Source organism: Convolutriloba macropyga, unplaced genomic scaffold, assembly GCF_964194025.1.
Source record: "Convolutriloba macropyga unplaced genomic scaffold, txConMacr16.3 SCAFFOLD_5197, whole genome shotgun sequence".
In the NCBI taxonomy this organism is placed as follows: Eukaryota; Metazoa; Xenacoelomorpha; order Acoela; family Convolutidae; genus Convolutriloba; species Convolutriloba macropyga.
In genome coordinates this window covers 1-17,566 of record NW_027453304.1, presented here as the reverse complement: position 1 = coordinate 17,566, position 17,566 = coordinate 1, and the positions used below count along the sequence as shown (strand labels likewise).

General features: G+C 36.0%; 1 long non-coding RNA gene across 1 annotated transcript; it reads left to right on the top strand.

Moving 5' to 3' along the window:
* The first annotated feature begins 1,780 nt into the window (after positions 1-1,780).
* On the top strand, positions 1,781-15,736 carry LOC142358196 (uncharacterized). The gene is made up of 3 exons (XR_012761771.1): positions 1,781-2,634; positions 14,829-15,186; positions 15,605-15,736. It is a non-coding gene; the product is annotated as an uncharacterized LOC142358196 (long non-coding RNA).
* The last annotated feature ends 1,830 nt before the right edge of the window (positions 15,737-17,566 follow it).

Here is a 17,566-nt window from a genome sequence, read left to right as displayed (position 1 = left end):
CTCTGACAGTATTTAATGGTTGTTTTTGCAAAGGTAAAAGGTATGTTCGAACATACTGTACTGTGCACAGACTTGAACGAGCTATCTTTTGGTTTTCATATCTGACTCTAATTGAGAACATGCCCAAGATTCCAGCTAGAGCTGTATTTTTGAAAAAATATTACCTTATCTGCGCTCCAGTTCGTAAAAAATTTAAATTTTTATTGAAATCTGTCAAATTCGTATCTGAGCCTTTAGCATACTAAGGTTGAGGAGCTTAAAATGAAATGCATCAACAGTAACCTTTTCGACAAGTTCAGCAAAAATTGAGAAAATTTTACATTAAAAAAATTAAACCATTTTTGGTGCATTAGTTTTCATCAGAGTCTGTGTCTGATTCTGCACAAACAAATCAATATCCTTTATTCTATACAGAGTTTCCTTAAAATTCATGCACTTTTCACCCCGAGAGCATTTCTTGCATAAATTCCAATCTTTTAATAATAATAATATCATTGCTGTTGTAAGTCTTATATTAAAGATCAACCCTTCAAAAGCTTTTCATCATTATGAAGAAAAACTTTTGAACGTGCTGAGCCTATGTTAGGATTGTGGTGTAAAGCGGATGAGATTGTGCAGCATATATGTAAGAAACGCCCTTAATGTGTTGGTTTTTGAATTTTCCGAATTGCTAATTTTCTAGATGTAATGACAAAGTTAAATGTGCAAAGTTTTTCAAAAGAGAAATTACACAAAGTTTCAGCACATAGCATTTTCAAATCAACTTTCAGCAAATTCAACGCATTTCTAACATAATTTCCTCACACACACTAAATAAAGTTCAGAAAAAATACCTTAAATTACCTGAAACCAGAAACCGAAATGAGCTGATGCACACTAAAAAAAGTTCAGGTAAATTTACCTTAACGCAGTTAAGGTAAACCTTTGTTAAGGTAAAATTAAGTTAACAATTACCTTAACTTTACCTTAACTAAGGTTAAGTTAAGGTAAGTTTACCTGAAATTTTTTAGTGTGCATTCAGCTCATTTCGGTTTCTTACATAATTTACATAGATTCAGCTCATTTCTTACATAATTATCTGCTTATATCTGCTGAGACCTCGACAAGGGAATATAATAACTCTAAATGCAAAATTGATATTTTCACGCGAAAAGTACAGCAGTCTTCGGGTTTTCCAAATTTCAAAGTTTCTTCGGGGTCTTAAAGTTTTTAGGGTCATAAAGGTTAGTGGAAAATTATCAACTCAAAACTGTCCTTATTGTTAAAACCATTGTTGGTACGTATGTTAAGCTGTACTCTACAGATGACAAGAAAAACAACCTCAACAACATTTTGCTTTCAAGTGTCGAGTTTAGAAAATTGTCACGCATGACAGAAAAAAATCCGCTTTGACCGTTATTTTTTGTACGCATTCATACTAAATTCCATATTCATTTTTTTTTTGAATAACTGGATTTCACGGCACTTGAAATATAATACTTCAGGCTCCTGGTTGAACGCATTCAAATTTTTAAAATTTAAATCGTTACTTAGTGATATCGTTCATCTTTTTCTTTCAATGAGTGGAACCAAAATGATATCTTAATCTATATTTAAGAACAGATCATGGCTATAGAATATCATCCTATTATAATTACACACTGCTCATTTGTTTGAGAGGGTTTTTAACTATTTAGTTATAATTATTTAGTTATAATCGGTCCCTGATTAGAATGCAGCAGTTATATCAAATGAATTAATTTGTTATAACATGTTATAAATGAATTTAATTATATTTCTCATTTATTTGTCAATTATTTGACTGCTGGATGTCAATCAAAAATTTCATGATCACAAAAGCTTTGTGTCAGATCTTAATTATTAGTAAACTTATCACTTGTTTGATCTTCAATTCTGTTTGGATAGTGAAATTGGCGATGTAAATCCATTCTAATTGCTGCAACTCAGCTTAGTTAATCAATTAATTAGTTAAATAAGTTTTATTGTTATTCTTACAACGCAAAACGTGAATTTGAATTTCTCAAGAAAAGTTGGCTTATCCTTTTTTAACGTCTTCTTGGTAAATTTACTAGAAAATGTCACCATTTTTCAAGACGCATGTTTTAAGATTAATGTTGTGAGCGTGCGATAAACAGAACAGTAGTGAAAGTGCGAAAAACTAGTTCAACTTCAGTCAAAATAAGAGATATCCGTCACGATTATCTAAGAAGCCCCTTTTCCAACTATAACACAAAAATCATAGACAGTTAGTTGTTTTTCTTCTACACGGCCATGAAAATTGCTTTCCATTGTTACTGTAACCATTTTCCACAGCTTAATGCCACAATTATCAAAAGTTAATAATCACACTCTCTTATGTTGCAGTACTTTATTTCATCGCTGATAAGGCAACTAATTTCAACAATTGCGAAATAACTGCTCAGCTTAATTATTTTGCTTAGTTTTCACAATGTTGTTATTACAGTTATTACTATTATTCTCATTTTATTATCGAAATTTACTGATGAAAACTTTCGGCTTATATTTTAACCCATACTTTGATAATGAATTCATTAATTAAGCGTATATGCTAAATAACTGGCAATTAGCATCCTAATTCATCCGCATTATCCAACCCGAAACAAAAACATAATTGTTCCATTTTCCAACCAATTGTGGGAATCAGTTCGAGAAGATTTTTTTCGCAATTTAGAAGAGAACAGAAAGGTACCTTACTAAAACACTTGAGGAATAGAAAAAAATCCAAACAGTAAAAAAAATTGAGGAACGTTAACATTTCTGTCTCTACCCAACCCCACGCCACTCATTTTGGTCATTTTTGGCATATTCGACTACCTTTTCGTCAAAATATGTCCAGTGTTGAAATTTGTTTTAGTTCAATCTCAATTAAATGATGTTCTGTCAATTTTCAAAAAATTGAGGAATACGTACCACTCTCGGGTCGAAACTGGATGGTTAAATTGTAAGAACATGCAAGTTTCTTACAAGTTTTTATAAGTTTATGCATCGCCATATAAGTTAAACTTACAAGTTCTTGTAAGTTTACCAACGAACTTATAAGTTCTTACAAGTTTACTAACTAAACCTTACAAGTTCTTACAAAGTCAACCATCCAACTTATAAGTTCTTAGAAAATTACTATTCGGTCTTATAAGGCTCTTACAAGTTATCCCTGCTTCTTGCCTAATATCGGGAAAAACATGAGAATTTTGAACATGAACGTACACATATTTTTGCATCGACACTTAGGCAAAAATAAAAGAAAACATCAAAAAATATTAATCTAGAGCATCAAAAGAAAAATCATTCCATTTTCAATCTTCTTTTTTTTGAAAAATTTCAACTTGATCTTCATTTCTGATTGAAGATTGATCTTCCAGCTGTCAGGAATTTTTCTTCTCAAATTTGCTACCTCTATTAACGAATCGCAGAGAAGACGAAAAAACTAGTTTTTGCGGTTGATTGAAAAATGTCAATTTTTATACAAATAAAGAAGATATATAGGAAAAGCGGGGAAAGCAAGAGGACTTCTGTAGAGTTCATTTATATCATTAAGTTCTGCTGAAGGGTCTTAGGGGCAAAAGAATTTGAATTTCTGATACTTCATAGCAGAAGACTATGTTATTCGCGATCGACAAGAACACAAAAAGGACTTTCTTCACGGTGGTTGATGTCCCCTAGTCCAAATTGCTTTAACAATTACTCTCAAATTCATAAGAAAATTACTTAAACTAAAACAGCTTAGCTCAGAAACCATTCGCACGGTTTAAACTTATGTTAATTCGTATACGCAACTTAACAAAAAAACAGAGGCCAACTTTTCTTAGATTATAGGCACAAATCTGGTGTTTTAATAGATCTTGGTTTCAAAATTAAACACTGAAATTAAGTCCTCAAGTTGAATTACAATAGATTTGCCAACAAAAATGGGAGAAAAAGCAATATTGGGTTCTTGAAACAAAAAAAATTAACTGAAAATTTAGGTTCTTGTAACCAACAAAAACATCATTTTACTCAACTCATTAATTATTTTAAATTTTTGGATATCAGGCTGAGTGTTTTCTTAAAAAGTTGGTTTTTTAAAAAATTGACAGAACAGACATATTTACTGGTACGGGGCCGTTAAAAAAATTAATGCGTACAAATGTTTATCATGATAAAACGTGAATGTTAAACAAAAATTGCAAATTTAGGCAAATGTTGAACATATTGTTCCTCAAACTCGTGGGGAACAGTTCTTTTGCGAGAAAATGGAAAAAGTTTAGAGAGCTTTGAAAATTACATAGTTGATTTTTCTATCTTTCCAAACGATTACTGAAATATATTTTTGCATCATCGCTTGATGTAAGACTGATTTCATCAACATTTGAGAAACCAAATCAAAATGAACGAATATGATCACGGAAGAAAATATGTAAGTCTTTTGGCCCATTTTTTCCCTAAAACTTGTGTAACCGGAGAATGACTACTTTTAGTAAAAGTTGATAGCCTATCAATACTGGGATTTTTGTAATGATAACAACTACTCCCGAAAAAAAGATTCCTCGTTTCTTTTTGTTCTCAATTTTTCTTTCTTTTGAAATCAAATTTGAAAAATTCTGTAAAAGGATAACAATTTTCTGTCAAAAGAAGTATCATTGTATCATCAGTATACCATTATATCGTTAAAAACAAAAGGTGTATTTGAATGCGCTTTGAAAGGTGGAAAATGTATTGAAATCTATGTCCACTTTACCTTGCGGTATTAGTTTTAAAGTATTTATGACATTTGTGACTTTATTCAGCATTTCCAATTAATTTGAAATTTTGATAACTGAATGCTATAAATAATGAAGCAATTTAATAGAGTCCGAAAACATACCATGATGACTGTTCGAAGTATGCTTTCTTGTCTATCTATACTTGACTTAATGTCGGCCTGCATTTGAGTACAATGCAATTTGCTACACGATTCGTGAGTGTTTCAGTTAAATGGATTTCGCGAGGTGAAAGTAGAACTCATTTTCTATTACCGATTTTGTATTTGTAGTTTGATCTTTTACCTCAATTTCTGGATTTGTTTACGTCTGCGACGTTCCCGTGTAGATACTTATTCAATTGCTGTAACTTACCTCTTAAAAGACTGTTCATACGTTTGTCCATGTGGCATTATAAACAATTAGATTTGTTCACTACACTCTTTTCTGCTGCTAAGCTATTCAGTTATCTGTAATCTCTAGTTCAAAGAAGTTGTAGTTCAATTTTAGAAGATATGTTTTGATGCGCCAAGCGAACTCAATCCATTGCGCAATAGCCTATTCACCCGGCGATTAGCATATCACAGATATATAATAACAAGCCTCATTCACTCCGCGAATCAGCGCTACCAATATATATCGAACAATCGCTTTTCGAATACGCCTAATTCGCTCCGCGATTCAGCTACCCAACTTAACTAGATCGATTTGCACCGCAAATAAAAAGAATTTCATACATGTACTCTCACTCAGTACAACATGGCTCAGTCATCAGGATCTAGAAAGACCCCCTGGCAACCGACCCTTTTTGAGAGCAACCGTCATCAGAAGCACCGCTAAGATGGGAAAAGTGGAGAACGCAAGTACAGCTTGCAATTTTGGCCCAGGAGGGAATAAATCTGTATGTGTTGCTATACCCAAAACCAACCGAAGTGAATTTGCCGTCAGAACCACCATACAAACAGGCAATTGACGACCCCATCGAGGTCACTGAACGAGAAAGAAAGTCCCGAAATGCACAACTCAAACTCTTGTGGTAGTTGGAATGCCAGAAGATAAGGGATGCTGGCATACTCTGCTGTGATCGCCCGTGGAACCTTTGCGATCAAAAATGCGTCTCATTGTTTTATTTGAGCATGGGCACATGAGGGAGGCGTAATTTAAACCGAAAAGAACCGCATGCTGTGATAAATCAGTTGACAACGATAGAACTTTGGACAATTATGGAGGCTGCATTTGAGAGGCCTTGAAGTATTAACTTTGCTAGGTACGTACTATGCTCTAGAAAACAAAAGAAAGGGGGAGAGTGAACAGCAATTCTACAGTACACTAAAAAATTGGCAGGAAATTGTGGCTTCGAGGACCAAGAGGAGAGAATAATCAGTGATAAATTTATCACAAATATGCCAGACACCGCTATTCAGCGTCATTTGCTCCGCGAAACCACAGAACCAAGCCAAGCACTACAAACGGCAATCAACTTGGCAATGGGTGTACTAAACAGAATGAGAATAAATAGCACGAATCCTCTATCAGTCAAAAGCGTTCAAAACACATATATTTTTCGCCCAGCTAATCGTCAACAACAATCAAATACAAAATTCACAAAGCGAAATCAGTCAGGCCAATGTCGCAATGGTGGACAAATGTAGCAACCCAATCACAAACAGAACTGCGTTGCATTAGGTAAAAAGGGCAAGAACTGAGGCATACTGAAGCATTATTCAAATATGTGCTGAAAGCCAAAACAAAAAAACGAATGCAGAAGCGTACAGAAAAAAGAAATTGACAACGAAATCGACGAACAATTAGTAAGCAGTGTAGAAGACTACTAAACAAAATACAGTACCGACTTAAACTCAGCAGATGACAATTGCTTCGCATTGACCTCAAATAACCATTCACAATTGCACCACAAAACAAAAAAATCACGATCGAAAATAATCAAGAATCGCTTTTACTTGACTCAGGAAGTGTATATTCCTTAGTCACAAAAGATCTAACAACCTCAATATTAAACAACCGCAAAGAAGCCAAACGGGTGTCAAAAAAACGACGCAACATAAAAAAACTAACGAACCCGTTAAGACATTTGGAACGTTGATAGCACCAAGCGAAAGTAACATTTGGAAAAGTAACAAAGCACATTTTGTGATTTTGGAAAACGGACTACGACCATTGATAGAAAGAGAATTGTTTCAGTAACTAAAATCTGCAAAAAACAACAACAGGCCACAGAGAGAATAGTCAACTGTATCAGCACACCAAAACCGATTAAAAAACAGATAGCCAAAGAATTTCCAGGGCCGGCCAGTAGAAATGGTAACTCAAAGAGCCATACTGTAAAATCACAATTCCAATAAAATTATCAAGCATGACAACAAAAAGTTTTAAAAATTCCAATTAACATCCAAGACGAAGTTAAACAGGAGTTAGAACAATCAGCAAACCAAGGAAATGTTGAAAAACTCAATTCGTTTTCAGTTTAATTCTTTATCCGTCAAATTAGCTCTCGATTCAAAAGTCATAAACAAATCAATACATAAAAAAAGAATAAATACCAGATGTCTAATATTGACGGCCTGATTAAACTGATTTTCCAAATTTTAAATGTAAAGGCGGAGCGAAACGAGTCATTCTTTATGACAATAGATTCGAAGTACACCAACTGAACCTACACCCCGAAACGGCACGCCATTATAATTTTAACATCCTAAGTTGTTATATGACTGGCACGTATCGTTTTAAAACAGGATTTCAAGGCCTAATAGACATGCCACCCAAATTTCTGAAACAGATAGACACGACTTTTATAGGCCCAACTAATACATGTTGTTTCCTAGACGACATATTGATTTTCAGTTACGGCACATTGGAAGATCACATGAAACTATTCCAAAACTGTCTAAAAAAATTGGATAATAGAATCTGAGAAAAAATCTGCCGTAATCTCATTATTCAAAAAACGAGAATAGCTCGGCTTAAAATTTACAAAAAGAGGTATCAAACCATTAGCTTCGAAAACAAGCGTAATAATAAATATAACGCCACCAGCAACCCTGAAAAACTTAAGATCCTTTCTCAGTTCAGTTCATCATCTCAAATTTATACCATATTTAGCAATATTACGCCACCCACTTAGACCACTTCTGAAGAAATCAGAAAAGTTTAGCTGGACTGAAAATCAAACAACACATTTAAAGAAATAAAAGCAAAAATCTTTGAAATCAACAAAAATAGGCTTTGAAAACAGAACCTGGAATCTAGAACAAATGTGATGCATATCATCAAGACTTAGGCGCTGCACTTGAACAACTAGGTTACGAGGGCTGGAAATCTTGCCTTTGCATCCTGTTTTTTTTTCAGCTCCGTCGGAACAAGATATAGCGTGAATGAACTTGAATTGCTGGAGTTGCATGGGCGGTGGAGCACTTTCATATATTAAATGTACAGCAAAAAGTTTACAGTCATAACCGATCACCGCACGCTACTCTCTATAATGAAGGAGCACCGCTCTAAAAAGTCCTACAAAAGCCGACTCACACGTTGAGTCGAAAATTTTCAGTCTTTTAATTTTGAAATTGAGACTTTGACCGGCACGCGTAGGGGATTAGTTGATTATATTTCACGCGAACCTAACCTCATTTAACACCCAACATCAAATGACGAGCAATTCATTGTCGCAATATTAGATCAAATGAAACGCGCCTTGAAACGCTGCCTTTTATGAAAATCAAACTTTAACGAAAAGCGCAGCAATTACAAGCACGCTGTCAATCACACTTACAAGCCAGCCCAAATGATCTAAGTACCACTCAAAATGCTCCGCAAATGGAAGACTCCATTCACGCCGTAGATGGTAATAGCGTGAAAACAAATTTTTTAAAGACTTCCAATCGAGCGGTTAATTCAAACAGAAACTTTGAAAAAATCATGCCACCAATTTGTTAGTTGTGAATCAATCTAATCCTAACCCATCTCATTTTGAAAAAATAGCAAATGTATTCATCAACCTCATTGAAATGGCCCGTAAAGGCAAGCAGCAAAACACTCCTGAAAAAGTTCACTTTGACGAAGAAAATGAAAGCCCAGCTCCAATTGCCCAAAAAATACCCGACACCCCATCAACAAATGCCACCCACACTCCAATGTCTACACCGAATACACCAGCACAAATTTATGGGGACGCCTCCAATTTCGCCCTCAGTAAAATACTTACCAATAAAACTGCTTGGAATTTTGACAACCAAGTGTGCAATTCTGAAAGAACTACGCGACTGGGTGCTAACCAACAGCGACTGGATGCATGCAAATCTCCTCATACATACATTCTTTTTGACGTGATCTGCACGCCAAATCAGGCTCTTTGTGTATAGACGACAAAATTTCTATACTCCACGCTATAAAGGAGGCTTATATCGACGTCATCCACAGCACGCAGCCCGGAGGTTGGGGGATGACGGATATGGCCATCCATACCTGGTGGCCGTATGTGAATCAGAACTTGCAGACCAGAACCACCAAAAACACGCCGCGCATTAAAATAGGTAAAATAGTTAAAAAATTCTAAAAACAAGTCATTCTATTAACAAAATGTAATCCGATCAAACAATGTAGTGAGCCTAACGAGAAGATACAATTAGACTTTAGGGGCCCATTGTATAACGAAAGCAATTGAGAAATCTAATTCCTAGCATGCAGAGACCGCTTCTGGGAATTTTGGTCGGCTGAAGTCTGCGAGCACGCTAACGCAAATAGCGTGAAAAATTCCTTCAAAATTTTATACTACTACATGGCGTACCGCTCCGCATTCGCTTTGACCGAGCTAGTTGTCAAATCAGTAAACAAATAAGTATTTTTTGTGGGCAACATAACATTGATGCAATTGCGACGCCAGCCAATGACCATAGAGCACTAGGTCTAGCTGAGAGGCTAAAACAAACAATACAGCGTAGACTTGCCTGCTTTAAAAAACCGCTTAATCGCAATTGAACGTCAAGAGCTCGGTAAATTCAATAATACACCATCTTCATATCTGCAAACAAAACACTTTGGAGTTGTCTCCATTTGCAGCGCATTTCGGAAAACCCCCGAATACGCCATTAGTCAACATAAGCATAGAACCGGATATATCGAAACATTTAAATTTTACCCAAAGTGTTACTGAAAAATATTTAGATCAAGATTTGTTAAACTTGACTGATCTCATTCCTGGCGAAAAATTGGACGACCGGATAGGAGCAATGCAGAAATCGAGCAAAATAAAAGAAAATGTCTCAAGACTGCCCATGACACACAAATTATCAATCTCAGGGCGAATCATGACTAGAAAAGATAGATGGGCAAGACAGACCGACTCTGAGGACGGCGGAATCGGAGCAGCTCTCCCTAGCAAAAAGATCTCGGATCATAAACGCTCAAAAAGACCTACAGGGACTGTGTGAGGTGTTCGCCCCAGATTAAACGGTCATAAAAGAGGGCTACTATACGTATGTATTAACGGAGCCCGAAAAATCAAAAGTAACGGTCCACAAAAAAGACGTTGCTAAATTTAGATCAAAGAGAGAAAAATATACCCCACTCCTCCAATACGCAGAATGCCGCCCAAAACCCCCACCGACCATCTGACGGATGCTAAAATAACGGAGCACGCCCCCGATTGGCGACGCAAATTGGAAGGCGACAAAAGCACTAGTAGAGGCAATCAGGATGACGATACGAGCGTGGTTTTATCCATCAAATGTATTGCGTGTACTTCAAGCACGCATGCCGGTCAAACCACTACCACCCCGCCTACTTCACCAACCAAAAGCCCGAAAAGTACAAGCAAGCAACAACAAGACTCCACAACTATCATCACACCTGCAGAGCCCGCTCGAGATAAACTTTTTAAGAGCCAGCATCAAGGAGAACCAATTACGATTGTTCCGGTCGGCCCAAGACGAAGTAAACGCGCAAGACCGAACAAATACTCTGACGAATCGCCCGTTTTCTGTCCTCCGAAAATGGCGCTTTCCAAAAAGAAACGCTCACACCGCCAATCGACCTCATTACAGAACTTTAACCGCTCTGGAAGCAAAAATGCGATCCGACTCGGACAGCGCTTAAAAATTTGAACTTGAAGTCTAATCCACAAACAATACAGTCACATATTTTATTATTAGCTAACCAATAAATTTTGTAAATTAGTTTCCTGTCGCTGCCTCAGATACCATACAAAAATTTAGCAAAATTAAGTTTTCATTTTGGAGGAGGGTTGTGTGGTACACAGGTACCATTGTATCATTCATGTACCTTCCATTTGTTGCTAACTATCATTTGTCGTTTATTTCCGTTTTTGGTTATAGTTCTTTTGCTTCCATTTCTGGATTTGTTTACGTTTTCGATGTCCCCATTTAGATAGTTGTTCATTTTCTGTAACATCCTTTTTAAAAGACTGTGCATACGTTTCTCCATGCATTATAAACATTTAAATTTGTTCACTACACTCCTGTCTGCTGCTAAGCTATTCAGTTCTTTGTAATCTCTAGTTCAAACCAAATGTAACTCAATCTTAGAAATCTCAACCTAACTTTTAATGCGACCAGCGAATTCAATCCATTAACCCAATAGCTTATTCGCCCGCAATTAGCATATCACAGATAAATAATAATAGTAGGCCCGATTGGCTCCGCATATTAGCACTACCAATCTAAATCGAACACTGGCTTTTCGAAAAAGCCCGATTCGCTCCGCGATTGACTTGCCTGCTTTAAAAAACCGCTTAATCGCAATTGAACGTCAAGAGCTCGGTAAGTTCAACAATACACCATCTTCATATCTGCAAACAAAAAATTTTGGAGTTGTCTCCATTTGCAGCGATTTCGGAAAACCCCCGAATACGCCATTAGTCAACATAAGCATAGAACCGGATATATCGAAACATTTAAATTTACCCAAAGTGTTACTGAAAAATATTTAGATCAAGATTTGTTAAACTTGACTGATCTCATTCCTGGCGAAAAATTGGACGACCGGATAGGAGCAATGCAGAAATCGAGCAAAATAAAAGAAAATGTCTCAAGACTGCCCATGACACACAAATTATCAATCTCAGGGCGAATCATGACTAGAAAAGATAGATGGGCAAGACAGACCGACTCTGAGGACGGCGGAATCGGAGCAGCTCTCCCTAGCAAAAAGATCTCGGATCATAAACGCTCAAAAAGACCTACAGGGACTGTGTGAGGTGTTCGCCCCAGGTTAAACGGTCATAAAAGAGGGCTACTATACGTATGTATTAACGGAGCCCGAAAAATCAAAAGTAACGGTCCACAAAAAAGACGTTGCTAAATTTAGATCAAAGAGAGAAAAATATACCCCACTCCTCCAATACGCAGAATGCCGCCCAAAACCCCCACCGACCATCTGACGGATGCTAAAATAACGGAGCACGCCCCCGATTGGCGACGCAAATTGGAAGGCGACAAAAGCACTAGTAGAGGCAATCAGGATGACGATACGAGCGTGGTTTTATCCATCAAATGTATTGCGTGTACTTCAAGCACGCATGCCGGTCAAACCACTACCACCCCGCCTACTTCACCAACCAAAAGCCCGAAAAGTACAAGCAAGCAACAACAAGACTCCACAACTATCATCACACCTGCAGAGCCCGCTCGAGATAAACTTTTTAAGAGCCAGCATCAAGGAGAACCAATTACGATTGTTCCGGTCGGCCCAAGACGAAGTAAACGCGCAAGGCCGAACAAATACTCTGACGAATCGCCCGTTTTCTGTCCTCCGAAAATGGCGCGTTCCAAAAAGAAACGTTCACACCACCAATCGACCTCATTACAGAACTCTAACCGCTCTGGAAGCAAAAATGCGATCCGACTCGGACAGCGCTTAAAAATTTGAACTTAAAGTCTAATCCACAAACAATACAGTCACATATTCTATTATTAGCTAACCAATAAATTTTGTAAATTAGTTTCCTGTCGCTGCCTCAGATACCATACAAAAATTTAGCAAAATTAAGTTTTCATTTTGGAGGAGGGTTGTGTGGTACACAGGTACCATTGTATCATTCATGTACCTTCCATTTGTTGCTAACTATCATTTGTCGTTTATTTCCGTTTTTGGTTATAGTTCTTTTGCTTCCATTTCTGGATTTGTTTACGTTTTCGATGTCCCCATTTAGATAGTTGTTCATTTGCTGTAACATCCTTTTTAAAAGACTGTGCATACGTTTCTCCATGCATTATAAACATTTAAATTTGTTCACTACACTCCTGTCTGCTGCTAAGCTATTCAGTTCTTTGTAATCTCTAGTTCAAACCAAATGTAACTCAATCTTAGAAATCTCAACCTAACTTTTAATGCGACCAGCAAATTCAATCCATTAACCCAATAGCTTATTCGCCCGCAATTAGCATATCACAGATAAATAATAATAATAGGCCCGATTGGCTCAGCATATTAGCACTACCAATCTAAATCGAACACTGGCTTTTCGAAAAAGCCCGATTCGCTCCGCGATTGAGCTACCCAACTAAACTTGATCGATTCGCACCGCGAATAACCATAATTTCGTACAAGTACTTTCAGTCAGAACGACAAATATCAGTAAATAAAAACTACAATTGCAGCCAATTGTAATTAAGCTTTATTTCACGACTTTTTCGCAGAGCCGGAAGAAGTCTTTTTTTTTGCAAATCACATATTAAGAATCAATTATTTTTGAAACGGCAAAATCAACCAAATTATTTTTTTACTCAGATGATGAACGCCGTATCATAATTCCCCACAGCGCCGATAAAACTCACGGTAACATGTAATGCAATATTACCTTTAAATCATTGTTTTTGAAATAAATAAATAAAAAATAGGTATTTATATAAATTATTTCCATTGTACTGAAGACGCAAAACATTTTGTTTTGACTAATTTTGGCGACAATTTCAGCAATCAGTTTGTTCTGCTGGTATTTTTTGTTGTTTTTGTTGATATCGGAGGAAAAAGTTATGATAATAAACGTTCTAATCTAGCAATACCTGTTGAGCATTTGCTAGCAATAGAGTTTCACAAAAGATTGCATTAACCATAGTACTGAACCAGCAAGTATGCTTGCCACAGAATCTTGCAATGAAGTTACATTTTTAAAACCACGGTAATTGGTCAATTTGTGACCTCTCTCGATTTTTTTAAATGCGGATACCCTGTCAATGGACCTGGTTCCTCATGAGCGGTGACAATTCGTTCAAGATGTCCGAATAATTTCTCGACTGGGGAGCCGGTAAAATTATTGGAGAGACAAAAAGCTTGCACATAATTCGCAAAACGATTATGGAAATGCTTAATTTTAGAACAATTTGAAAAGATTGGTTATTTATGAGCTAGCTTTGTTTTTCTTGCAAATTTTTGATATGCTTTTCTGATGTTTCAAAATATACCTTTTTTGTTCATTGATTTTAACAATGTAGGTCTGTCTTAATTTTAATATGTTCGATTAAGACAGCAAATTGAAATAATGTTTTCTCCTTTAAATGACATTAAAGACGTTATCAATTGTTCCGAGGATGTTTATTTTGCGTGTTGACAAATTTTTACGCTGATTTGTTTTGTGTTAACTAATAGAGTTGCAGTTTTTTTAGGGCAGAAAGTCCGAGCAACGGAAAAGGCTTCGCATAATAATGATTTTTGCAGGCCTTCTGGCACTAATTAATTTTCTTTATCTCCGCTTTTTTTGAGCAATTGGTTTTTGTCAAGTTGCTTGAAGCTTTGAGTTTTTGCAAACCGCTGTCACGGTATGGATCAACCAAAAAATTATTTAGCTGGTTTTTGCTTTTTGGTACAATTAATCCTCATGATTTGAACTCTGAATAAAAGAAATTTTTTTCTTTTTTAACAAAATAAATAAAAAAAGAAGCATGGTCTAATATTTTTTTAAAATCTGAAATTTCAGTTTTTCTAAGTTTAATTTTTTTAGATGAAAGGGTGAACTCAAATCGCTCTGAAAAAAGTTCTTTGATTAGAAAAAAAGGTCTGAGAACACTTTACTTTGATTGACAACCTTAAAAGTTATGTTGGGACAATCTGTGCTACACACAGACTCGAACTAGCTGTCTTGTTCATATTTGTTGATTAATCACTTTTATATGCTCGAACCAAATTGCTTGAAACTATTCGCTTCAATTGCTTAAAACAGTTACAATATTTATCAAAGTTAGAGATGAAATTCTTGCATTTTCTGTCACTGTTTTCCGCATTATTTTAATTTTTCACTGAGACAAACACTGACGCTGGGTCAGCAAAGTGTTGGCACTATTGTCCATGAAATCGATCAAAGCTAATAAATTACGTTTTGCATTGTTGTGATCTGTGGAACTGGAAGTCAGTATTATTATTTCATTCTGCTTTACTGTTGCTTACGATATGCTCTGTGAATGAAAACCTCAAAGCCACAAAGGTATAGTTAATAGTCTAAACTATCATTTGATATCTAAACAATGCACTTTAACTCCTAAATTTTCATTTACAAATACAGTTTTAAATCCTGAAATCTGTTCGTAAATAAAATCAAACCACAAAATTTATTCTCAAAAATCAACGAAACTTTCATAACTATTTGTGGAAGAGCTGCATTTCAGTTAGCAATTACTAACATTATTCAATAAATGCTCTCGAATCCAGCTTAAAACAATTTTTTTAAACTTGAGTAAATTAGGTGTGTAATTCACATTTATTTTTTAAAAAGAAAAATAATTTTCAATCTAATTTCAAAACTTTGCTCAAAAGTTTTTGATAATTAAATAATTAATTCTGACACTAATTTTAACTGTTATAACTAGAGTAACTAGTGATAATTAGACTTATAACCAATATAGATTACTGTGTGAAGTGAAGATGGGTCTGAGTGAGAGCTGGAGGAAGATAAAGAAAGCGGCGGCAGCTGACCCCATCCCCTGTTTCATTTTTGCGGCAGTATTGGCCGGAATTGCCATTGGATTCCTCATCAGGTTAGAAACAATAATTATCATCCTATTTTTTAAAATATTAATTGAATTATATAATTTCAAGACAATAGTAAAATATTTCACTTAGAAAATTTCTGGATTTAGAAAAAATTTAGAAAAAATTTCTGGACCTAGGAGATATCTCCTATGTCTAGAAATTTTTTAAATTTTCGGAACAAATTTTCGGAAGACATTATACAAAATGCGCTTTAAAACTGCAGGTTTTGGCCAAGAATTTTCAGCATTATTTCAGTTATTATTTTTTTTATATTGAGCGCCCAATTTCCATTACAAACTAATGCAAGTGCCATAATTGTTGCCGATTTTCAGCCATTACGAGATAGAGCCCCTAATAACTAAAATTGATCAGTTGGGGATTACTTTACTTGTTTAGTTTCACAACACACCCTGATACATGTTAGAAGGGTCTCACAATGGATATCGCGACAACTGAAAAATTATACTAACGAGTGTCCTTTTGTCATTTGCATGTCTTTGTCATTTGTGAAAATTAGCCATTTTAAGTATTTCTTCAGTTTGTATACGTAGCATTTTCTTATTGTTATAGACTATTCTCTAAGTTCCTAAAAAAGAGCATAAGTCCCATAAACCAGACCAACTTTGAGCTAAAGCGAGCTTGTGGACTATAATAACGGAAAGTACAACTTTCTGCATTTTTTGATAAGTAGAGTTCACGATGTTCTTGTGAGACCGGTAGTCATATGAAAGATTGTTTTCCAAACCATAACAACTTGTGTTTCGACGGGAGTGGCCTCTGCTCCTTGAAGAAGACTGATTGTCTTCTGTTGGAGTACTATTCCAGTTTTCTTTTTGACTTGGACGTGCCTGCAGTAATTATCCGCGGGGCACACGGCTTCAGTTTCTGTCGTAAACTTACTCGCATTGCCCGTGCCATAATTGATTCATATTTGATGATATTATTGTGTCTGTCGATCGTTTTGTGCTTCATGCATTCATTCATTCATTTATTGCCTTTCTGTTGTCTTGTAAAATACTTTGTGCGCACACTGACTCGTGATTCTGGTTGCTTCCTTTATGTCGGGCTCCACGTCGTTCGGTGTATACGTTTAATTCCGTTTTTTTCGTACTATGTCCGGAATTTTGCGAACTGATAGTTCCGGTTTTCCTGATTCCCGGATTTTGAGTGTGGTCGTCAGTCTAGATTAGCACAGATCTTGGTGACAGGACTTGGTAGATACCTCCAAAACTTTTCTCTGACCTTTGTTCCCCTTTTAATTTTCGCAGTCTCTGCAGTTGGACAACAGATGCCACGTGATTGACAGAGCATCAATTCGCCGTCTGTGCTCTCTCCTTCGAGACAGACCGGTCTTAAGTGCTTGCTGTCATTCTCTATTCAATTGCAATATTGCTTCACTAGTCATCTTTTCAATCTTGATCTGGTAGTATCTGCAATGGTTGGATTGTTTATTGGTCTGAACAGTTAATAATGAGACCTTCGTGAGACAATTCCGAGGTTTAGGTCGGATTTCATATATTGGTTAATATGCTAGGCTTTTATTCAAATGTGGCTCGGATGGCCAAATTTTTGTTATTATCGTTTTCATATATGAATTTGATAGAAAATCGAAATTGAAGATGACTTCTCGAATTAACTTGTCGTTCTGATTCTTCCATACTTGCAAGTCTTGTGTTAAAAGTTTGGATAAGGGTTTCTACAAGTCAAACTGCTCTAGGGTTGTATGCAAGGGCTTCTTTAAAATCGATAAATTTTCGTTGACATTTGTCCACTTCTTCAATTATTTCAGAGCATCGGCATTTCAAAAATAATCTTACAACTGATTGACTATACAT